Source organism: Dendrobium catenatum, unplaced genomic scaffold, assembly GCF_001605985.2.
Source record: "Dendrobium catenatum unplaced genomic scaffold, ASM160598v2 fragScaff_scaffold_221, whole genome shotgun sequence".
Lineage (NCBI taxonomy): Eukaryota > Viridiplantae > Streptophyta > Magnoliopsida > Asparagales > Orchidaceae > Dendrobium > Dendrobium catenatum.
In genome coordinates this window covers 4,103-12,604 of record NW_021318683.1, presented here as the reverse complement: position 1 = coordinate 12,604, position 8,502 = coordinate 4,103, and the positions used below count along the sequence as shown (strand labels likewise).

General features: G+C 36.5%; 1 non-coding gene across 1 annotated transcript; it reads left to right on the top strand.

The window, feature by feature from the left end:
* The first annotated feature begins 291 nt into the window (after nt 1-291).
* Nucleotides 292-384, top strand: TRNAY-GUA. The gene is made up of 2 exons: nt 292-328; nt 349-384. It is a non-coding gene; the product is annotated as a tRNA-Tyr (tRNA).
* The last annotated feature ends 8,118 nt before the right edge of the window (nt 385-8,502 follow it).

The window sequence follows — 8,502 nt, the reverse complement described above, 5'->3', positions numbered from 1 at the left end:
TATTGTTTGGTATTGCTCTGTATTTGCTCAATATTTCTCGTTTTTTGGCGCGATTTGGTCTTCGACCGGACGTTCCTCTACGTTCGGTCGGAGGACGTAATAATTATTATGACGTAATTCAAATATTAATTTTATTTTGCAAGCAAGAAAAAATAAAAAAAAAATTATAACTTACAAGCAACTAAACATTATTGAAAATTTAAGAATACACAAATTTAGAATTAGTTAACCACTCCGACAACCACAACATTATTTCTTAAATAATAAATCGTTCGTTTTAATTTCATCCATCCGACCTTAGCTCAGTTGGTAGAGCGGAGGACTGTAGTTGCATGCAAAGCATCAGATATCCTTAGGTCGCTGGTTCGAATCCGGCAGGTCGGAGATATTTCTTTTAATTCTTTTGTTTTTTCTATTTAACTAACAATCATTAGTTTAGCAGGCTCGATAAATAAATTGGGAGTTCAGAAATTTCTTTATTATTACATTTTAAAATTTTATCATTTTATTAAAACAATTAAGATTTACTAAAAAAATTGTAAGATGCAAAAAATAAGATTCTTGAAAATATTTAAAATTTACAATTCACTTTTATTTTTTATTATTTTAATACAAATCCATTTTCTTCATTATAGATGAGCTAGCTAAACCCACTCATATTAATTCAAGCAACATATGACTCAATTCATAGATGTCTATCCAAATTTACTATTTTCTAAACAATTTTTTGATTAAAAAAAAATTCGTTCATAACTTTTTATACTAAAAAATTACATTAAAAAACAATTAGAATGCTATCCTAAACGAAGCCTTAGTAAGTGAAACTACTTCACCAAGCTAATTAATAAAATGAGCTTAGTATTTTTTTTTATTTTATTTTTTTTTTTTTTGAGAAATTAGGGGCAGCTTTTAAAACTTAGTAATCTTTTTTTTTTTTTTTTTGAGAAATTTGGGGCAGCGTTTAAAACTTAGTAATCTTAGATAATTAGTCACATATGTAGGGTGATACTATCTACAACCATCAAAACAAAAGATTCAAAAAAAAAAACCATCAAAACAAAAGAATATTCTAGAAATTATGGGTGTTAAAAAGTTGAGCAATATATTTGAGTTTGTGCGTAACTCCTCATTAATTGAACATCTATTTACCCAGTTTTTTACCCTCATATTTTGATTAGATCAAGTTGATCAAGTTTATTTTAAATTTAAAATTGGCTTCGTTTGGCACATCTTTTGATCACCATTTTTTCATTATTTAAAAAAAAAATTGTACTAAAAGGTTGTTTTAAAAAATAAAAAGAAGATGCCCCAAATAAAATCTTAAAATTTAAACTCTGTCCCAAAGTAGTATTCAATCATTTTATGATTCCTTACTTTTTTCCTTTTCTTGAGACAGGATACGTTAAATTTATTGAGGATGATGAATAAGATAGAATGTAAACTCATAAATTTTTTGTTTAAATAGAAATATGCTACTATTCCTATAGTTTCAACTAAAAATAATTAGATAATTACACTTGATATCATTCAAATTAAAAATCCAAATAATCAAAATATTCCTAAGTTACCTCATACTCATATTGAGGAGTCAAAATAACATAAATTTAAAGTGTCATTGAAAAGATACATTAAGGAGAGTAGAATGGAAAATATGGAAGATTATGTCATGTATCATTAAGAATATGAGTTTTATATGGGATTGCAAAAAGATTCAATAACTATTAGTCAAGTTAAACAAAATGTTAACTCGCAAAATTGCAGAAAAGTTATAGAGGATGAGATGAAATCAACAAAAGATAATAATGTTTGGGATTTTATCAAATTACCTAAAACAAAAAAAAACAATTAGTTATAAATACTTTTTTTTAGGATGAACGGGATTCAAAAGGTGATGTCAAAAGATATAACACATTTCTTATCTCCAAAGATTTCACTCAAAAGAAATACGTTGATTGTAAATAGACTCTCTCTCCAAATTCATTAAAAGACTCATTTAGAATTATTATGGCACTAATAACTTATTACGATCTAATGTTACATCAAATAAATTTAATGATTATATTTCTCAATGGTGAAAACAAATATATATATATGGTGGAATAATAAAACTTTCAAGAGTTGAATTCAAAATATTTTGATATGCAAATTTAAATAAATAAAAATCCATCTATGATTTAAGAAAAGCATCACGTCAATAGTATAAGAAGTTTGATCAAGTGATTATTTCCTTTAATTTAAAAAATACTCAATTGATCAATATACTTATAATAAGGTCTGTGAGAGTAAATTTTTTATGTTGATACTATATGTTGATGATATCCTATTAACAAATAGAGATAAAAACTTATTGCATACAACAAAGAGAATTTTTCAAAAAATTTAAAAAGAAAGATTTTCATAATGCATCTTTTATGTTTTGTATGCAAATTTATCAAGATCATTCTCAAGGGATACTTTGCTTATCACAAATAACATATCTCAAGAAAGCGCTTAGTAGATTTGACATGAAAGATTATGTATTAGGAGATAAGCTCATTGCTAAGAGTGTAAATTTTAGTTTACTTCAATGTCCAAGAAATGAAATTGAAAATAAAAAAAATATGAAAAAGATTTGTTAGACATCAATAGTAGGTAGCTTTATGTATGCTAAAATTTATATGCATATAGATATTACGTATATTATTCGAATGCTTGGAAATTTTAACTTGGGAATGGATCACTAGAAAGCAGCAAAACAAGCTATGTAGTGTCTAATGAGAACAAAAGATTTTTTGCTCACCTATCAAAGATCTAACATTTATAGATTGTGAGATATTCTAACTCTTACAAGAGGTTTACCACGTAAAGTGTCTCATGAGCATGTGGCTCATATGGTTGTGTTATATCTTGATGATATACTAACATAGTGTGATTTCCCTTGATGTTCAATTATTTTAAATACATTTTTTTATCAGATTAAAGTATCATTATTATCTTTTTTTGCTAAAAACTATGAAATATAACTAACTTATGTCAATTATAGTTTATCATAAGTATTAAAATTTTATTAAGAACCCTTATGAGTGATAATATAGGACCAATTGGAAATATGCATGCTACGAGATCACATCACATGAAATTTCTATGCTAAATATTCATACTTGATTTATTTCATTAATTATATTAATATAGTGAGACTATTGATATGTCTTATGAAAATATTATAACAAAGATCACTTGATCCTATATTGACGTAATTGATGGACTAGATTGCATAAAGATGTTACTCCATAAAGATAGCAAATGTTGAGCCCTTAAGATTATTTAATAATTTACAAGTATCAATTTATATATGGCACAAGTGGGAGATTGTTGAAAAGATTTTATCATTGGCCTATAAAAATATTAAATTATATCATATGTGCTATCTCATTTTTAAGCATATAAAATTATTAGCAAATTAAAGAATAATTATTCTTTAGATTTTGAGACATCTCGTTAATTTTCTTATGAAATTTATTATGTGTAGAGACTATACATTTTATAATATTTTTATGATGGAATAAAATAATTTAAATATAATCAAGTATAAATAAGATCATGATCCTAGTTTAAGGGTTGGTTCTTGTTGCGGGCTAGAATATACGCGGCGATAGAGTTGTAATTCTACATCTTAGCATTGCACGGATATCTAGCTCACACACAGAAAACACAAGATTTTTTACATGGAAAACATTGGAAAGGGGAAAACCATGGGGCCTAGCCCAGTTAAAAGGATTTCACTAGAATTTGAGTTGAGTACAGTGGGCTAACTCATCTTTGAGGGGGATCAGATTACAAATGTCAATCGTATGGTTGAATTTTAGTGTCAAATCTGGCGTCACTTGGAAGTTAGGGCGTCAGTTAGTAGTCTGGCAGTGACTTGGAGGAACTCTGACGTCAGTTGATGGTATGGCAAAGTTCAGGGCCTCATGTGGTGATCCAGCAAGGGTGAGGGCCTCAAGTAGTGGTTCGATAAGGGTGAGGCCCCATGTGGTGTTCCGGCGATGGTGAGGGCCTAAATTGATGGTTCGACGAAGGTGAGGGCCTCAAGTAGTGGTCCGGCGAGGGTGAGGGCCTCATGTGGTGGTCCGACGAGGGTGAGGGCCTCAAGTGGTGGTCCGACGAGGGTGAGGGCCTCAGGTGGTGGTCTGGTGAAGGTGAGGGCCTCAAGTGGTGGTGCGACGAGGGTGAGGGTCTCAGGTGGTGGTTCGGTGAAGGTGAGGTCCTCAAGTGGTTGTCCGGCTGAGAAACGACGTTAGGTGGTTGTCCGGCGGAACTCAGGCAGTGGTCGAAGAGGAGCATATTCCTTCTCTTCCTTCTCTTCTTCCTTTTCTTCTCTTCTTATCTTCTTGCCTGAATCCCCTTCCAAGAGAAAGGAGGGGTTTATTTATAAATTTGTGGAGTGGCATGGCCCATAAATAGATGGGAGATCAAGAAAAAATGTGGAGTGGTTAGATGGATGGCCGATATTGAATCCCTTGATCATAGACCATTTAATGGACATTTAAATGTCTTAGTGATGTCGGAAATTGGTGATCTTGGGCTCATTGGATTCTTCTCGTCGAGCCGCTTGATTCGACTATAAGCATGTTATATTTGAAAATCGTTTGGTAATCCAAATTGTGATTTGAACCTTCAACAACACTTCTAACCCTTGATTTGGACCCATTTTGGCTCGAATTGGGTTGGATTTGATGTCGTTGTGTTCGTATTCTTGAGACGTTCAGTTTGACTGTAAGTTTGCTGAAATTGGAGTTCGGATGGCCCCAACTTTAATTTTGGAAGTTTCCCACTTGATTTTGCATCGAGATTCGTGCCCGATCAAGATAATTTTTTAATGATACATTAGTTCTTAATTTTTTTTCATCTCCTACTGAGTGAAAAAGATAATCTCTCTCTCTCTCTCTCTCTCTCTCTCTCTCTCTCTCTCTCTCACACACGCAAAAACTCTCTCTTTAAACATTGAAGGAAAAAAAGCCCAAATCTATCACTCTCTCTCTCTCTCTCTCTCTCTGACACACTCAAAAATGCCTCTTTAAACATCGAAGGCTAAAAAGCCCAATTCTATAAATCATGGATTCACGTATGCTATCTGAGAGAACCTGCAAAACAGTTAGAAGAAATAGAGAGGCAGAGAGTAGAAAACAGAGTTCTTGAGGAAATTCATTTCTGATATCAGATTTCTCATGTACGCTGTAATACATAGCTGTGTGTATATATAGGAAGACTGGACTCATGTGCCCATGATAGTTGTTGCCGTTAGAAGCAGGCTGACGCAGAGTAGTGGAGATGCCTATAATGAGTGAATGTGGTGTGATGTGCCTGCGATGTAGGTAAGGTGCTAACATCCCCCCACAAATGTAGCATTCGAGGAGCGGATGCTTAATTTGGTTCTGAGTTCCTCAAATAGAGTGGTTGGTAATGGTTTTGTGACTATGTCTGTTGGTTGATCAACTGAGTTAATGTGTTGCACTTAGATTGCTCCATTGTGTATGTGTTGTCTGATGAATTGGTAATCAATCTTGATGTGCTTGGTTCGGGCGTGGAAGATAGGATTGAGAGCCAAGGCCAGTGCAGAGGTGTTGTCACAGTGGATGGATGTTGGCAGTATTGGTGAGACCTGAAAGTCTTCCAGTAAGCAACAGAGCCAGATGACATCGGAGGTGGCAGAAGCTAGAGCACGGTATTCCGCCTCATGAGTGGATGACTTAGCCACCGTGACTTGTTTCTTGACACACCATGATATGAGACTTTTCCCGAGAAAGGTGCAAAAGCCAGTGATGGATTTGCAATCAAGAGAATTACTTACCCAGTCAGCATCGAAATAGCAGTTCAGTTGAAGAGAACCTGCAGATAATGGGAGCCCGAAATGGATTGTCCTATGGATGTAGCGTAAGAGATGCTTTAGAGCTGTATAGTCTGCATTGGTGTGACTATGCATATGTTAACAGATGCTATTGACTGCATAGGCGTTATTCAGGCGGATAATTGCGAGATAATTTAAGGAGCCGACAAGACATCTGTAGTGTGAGGGATCAGGAAATGGTAGAGTGGCGTCTGGTTGTGTCGTTGGCTTGGAGATTATGGGTGTTGGTACAGGTTTGCTGTGCTCCAGTCCAGCCGAGCATATGATGTCACTGGCATATTGAGACTGGTGGAGAAGGAAGCCTGATGGTTGCTTCAGCACTTGTATACCCAGAAAGTTGCTTATTTCTCCAAGCTGTTTGAGGGAGAATGCTTGATGAAGTTGTGTGATGAGCTGCTGAATAATAGTTTGGTTGTTGCCAGTGATGAGGAGATCATCCACATATATGAGTAAAAAGATTTTGGTGTCATGCCGTGTGAAGCAGAGAAGGGAGGGATCGGCTTTGCTGAAGGAGAAGCCAAATTCGAGTAGAAAGGAGGTGAATTTGTTGTACCATTCTATCGAGGCTTGCTTGAGACCATAGAGAGCTTTGTAGAGCTTGCATACAAAGTTGGGTTGTTCCCGATCGGTGAATCCGGGTGGCTGGAGCATATAGACATCTTCATGTAGATCGCTATGAAGGAAGGAGTTGGAGATATCAAATTGAAGCACAGGCCACTGATGTTGAAGGGAGAGTAGAAGGAGCATCAGTATAGTTAGAATTTTGGCCACTAGACTAAATGTCTCCCGAAAATTGATGCCAAATTCCTGTCCAAAACCTTGAGCTACTAGGCGTGCTTTGTAGCGATCCACTTCGCCATTCGGTTTATGTTTGATTCTAAAGGTCCATTTGCATCCAAGCACTTTGGTGCGTGGAGGAGGAGGCACCAAGGACCATGTGCCTTGTTTTTGGAGAGCAAGGAACTCCTCGGACATGGTAGCCCTCTAATGAGGTATTTTGTTGGCTTGGGAGTAGGAGGAGGGTAGAAGGTCATTACAGGAGACGGTGAGAAAATCAAAAATTTGTTTGGGGCAATGAATGTCGTCCTTGAGCCTAGTTTGCATGGGATGAAGTGAGGTGATGACTAGATTGGAGATTGGAGGAGAAGGGTTGGATGTGGAGGTTTGTGGAAATGAGTTGTGAGACATTTGTGGTGACGGTGAGGGAGATGGGTTTGGTGAGGGTGTTGTAGTGTTTTGTAGTAGATCTTGTAGAGATGTAGACATGATCAATGAAGTAGGTAGTAATAGATATGGTAAGGAAACTGTTGGCTGACGTGTAGTGGAGGACGTGGAGGTGGGAGTTTTACTTTTGGTTGCATAAGGGAATGAGTTTTCATGAAATGTCACATGGTGGAAAATGTGGAGTTTATTTGTTTGAAGGTTTAGGAAACGATAGCCTTTGTGGGAGGGGGAGTATCCTAGAAAGAGATAGGGTTACGACTGTGGATGGAACTTGGATGGCGTGATAGGGTGAAGCCATGGTAAACAAAGGCAGCCAAAAGTTCTGAGGTATGAGTAGTTAGGGGGAAGGTGATGAAGGAGCTGATAGGGTATTTGACGATTGCAGGCCTTTGTAGGTAGTCTGTTAATGAGGTAGTTGGATGTTAGTAAAGCTTCAACCCAATAATGATGTGGAAGATTAGCTTGATGGAGAAGGATTCTTGTGGTTTCTAAGAGATGACGATGCTTCCTTTCAACTATGCCGTTTTGTTATGGAGTGTAGGGACAGCTGAATTGGTGGGAGATGCCATGTTCGGCGAGGTAGGATCAGAAGGCTGTGCTGGTGAATTCCCCACCACCATCAGATCGAAATTGCCGAATGTTGTTTTTAAATTGTGTGAGAATTAGTTTGTGAAATTGCTGAAACTTGGAGAGAGTTTCATATTTCGTGTGCATTAAATAGATCCAAGTAAAGAGAATGTTATCATCGATAAAAATGACATAAAATCGGAATCCTTCTGTAGAAGAAAGAGGAGTTGGACCCCAAACATTAGAATGTATTAACATAAACGGTTCGGGTACACGAGAAGAGGTAGGGGAGAAAGACAACTTATGGCTTTTGGCCACATTACAGGACTCACAGACATATGAAGATAAAGGACCACATATTAAAGAAAAGAGTCTAGCTAGTTGCTGTTGTGTTCGGGAGTGAGGATGGCAGAGCCTAGCATGCTAGAGAGCTGAGTTTAATGTTAGAGCGTGAAGTGCGACGGGGAAGTTTGTTGGAGGTGGAGAGACCATGTAGAGACCATTACGGTTGTGTCCACGGATGAGAGGGCGATTGTCCGTAAGATCCTTGATTAAGAAGCCATTGGAATCAAAAGAGATAGAGCAGTTATTGTCAGATGCAAGTTTGTGTATAGAAATGAGATTATGAGAAAGCATTGGAACGTTAAGTAGCTGTCGTAGGTAAAGCTTACTATTTGAGCCAGGGAGAGGTAGGAGGCCTTGACTGGTGTGATGAATTGGAAGAGAGCTTCCATTGGCCATGGAGATGGTCTCGGAGCCAGTGTAAGGAGCTGACTACTGCAAATTGGTGATGTCGGGAGTAAGATGTGTTGATGCTCCAAAGT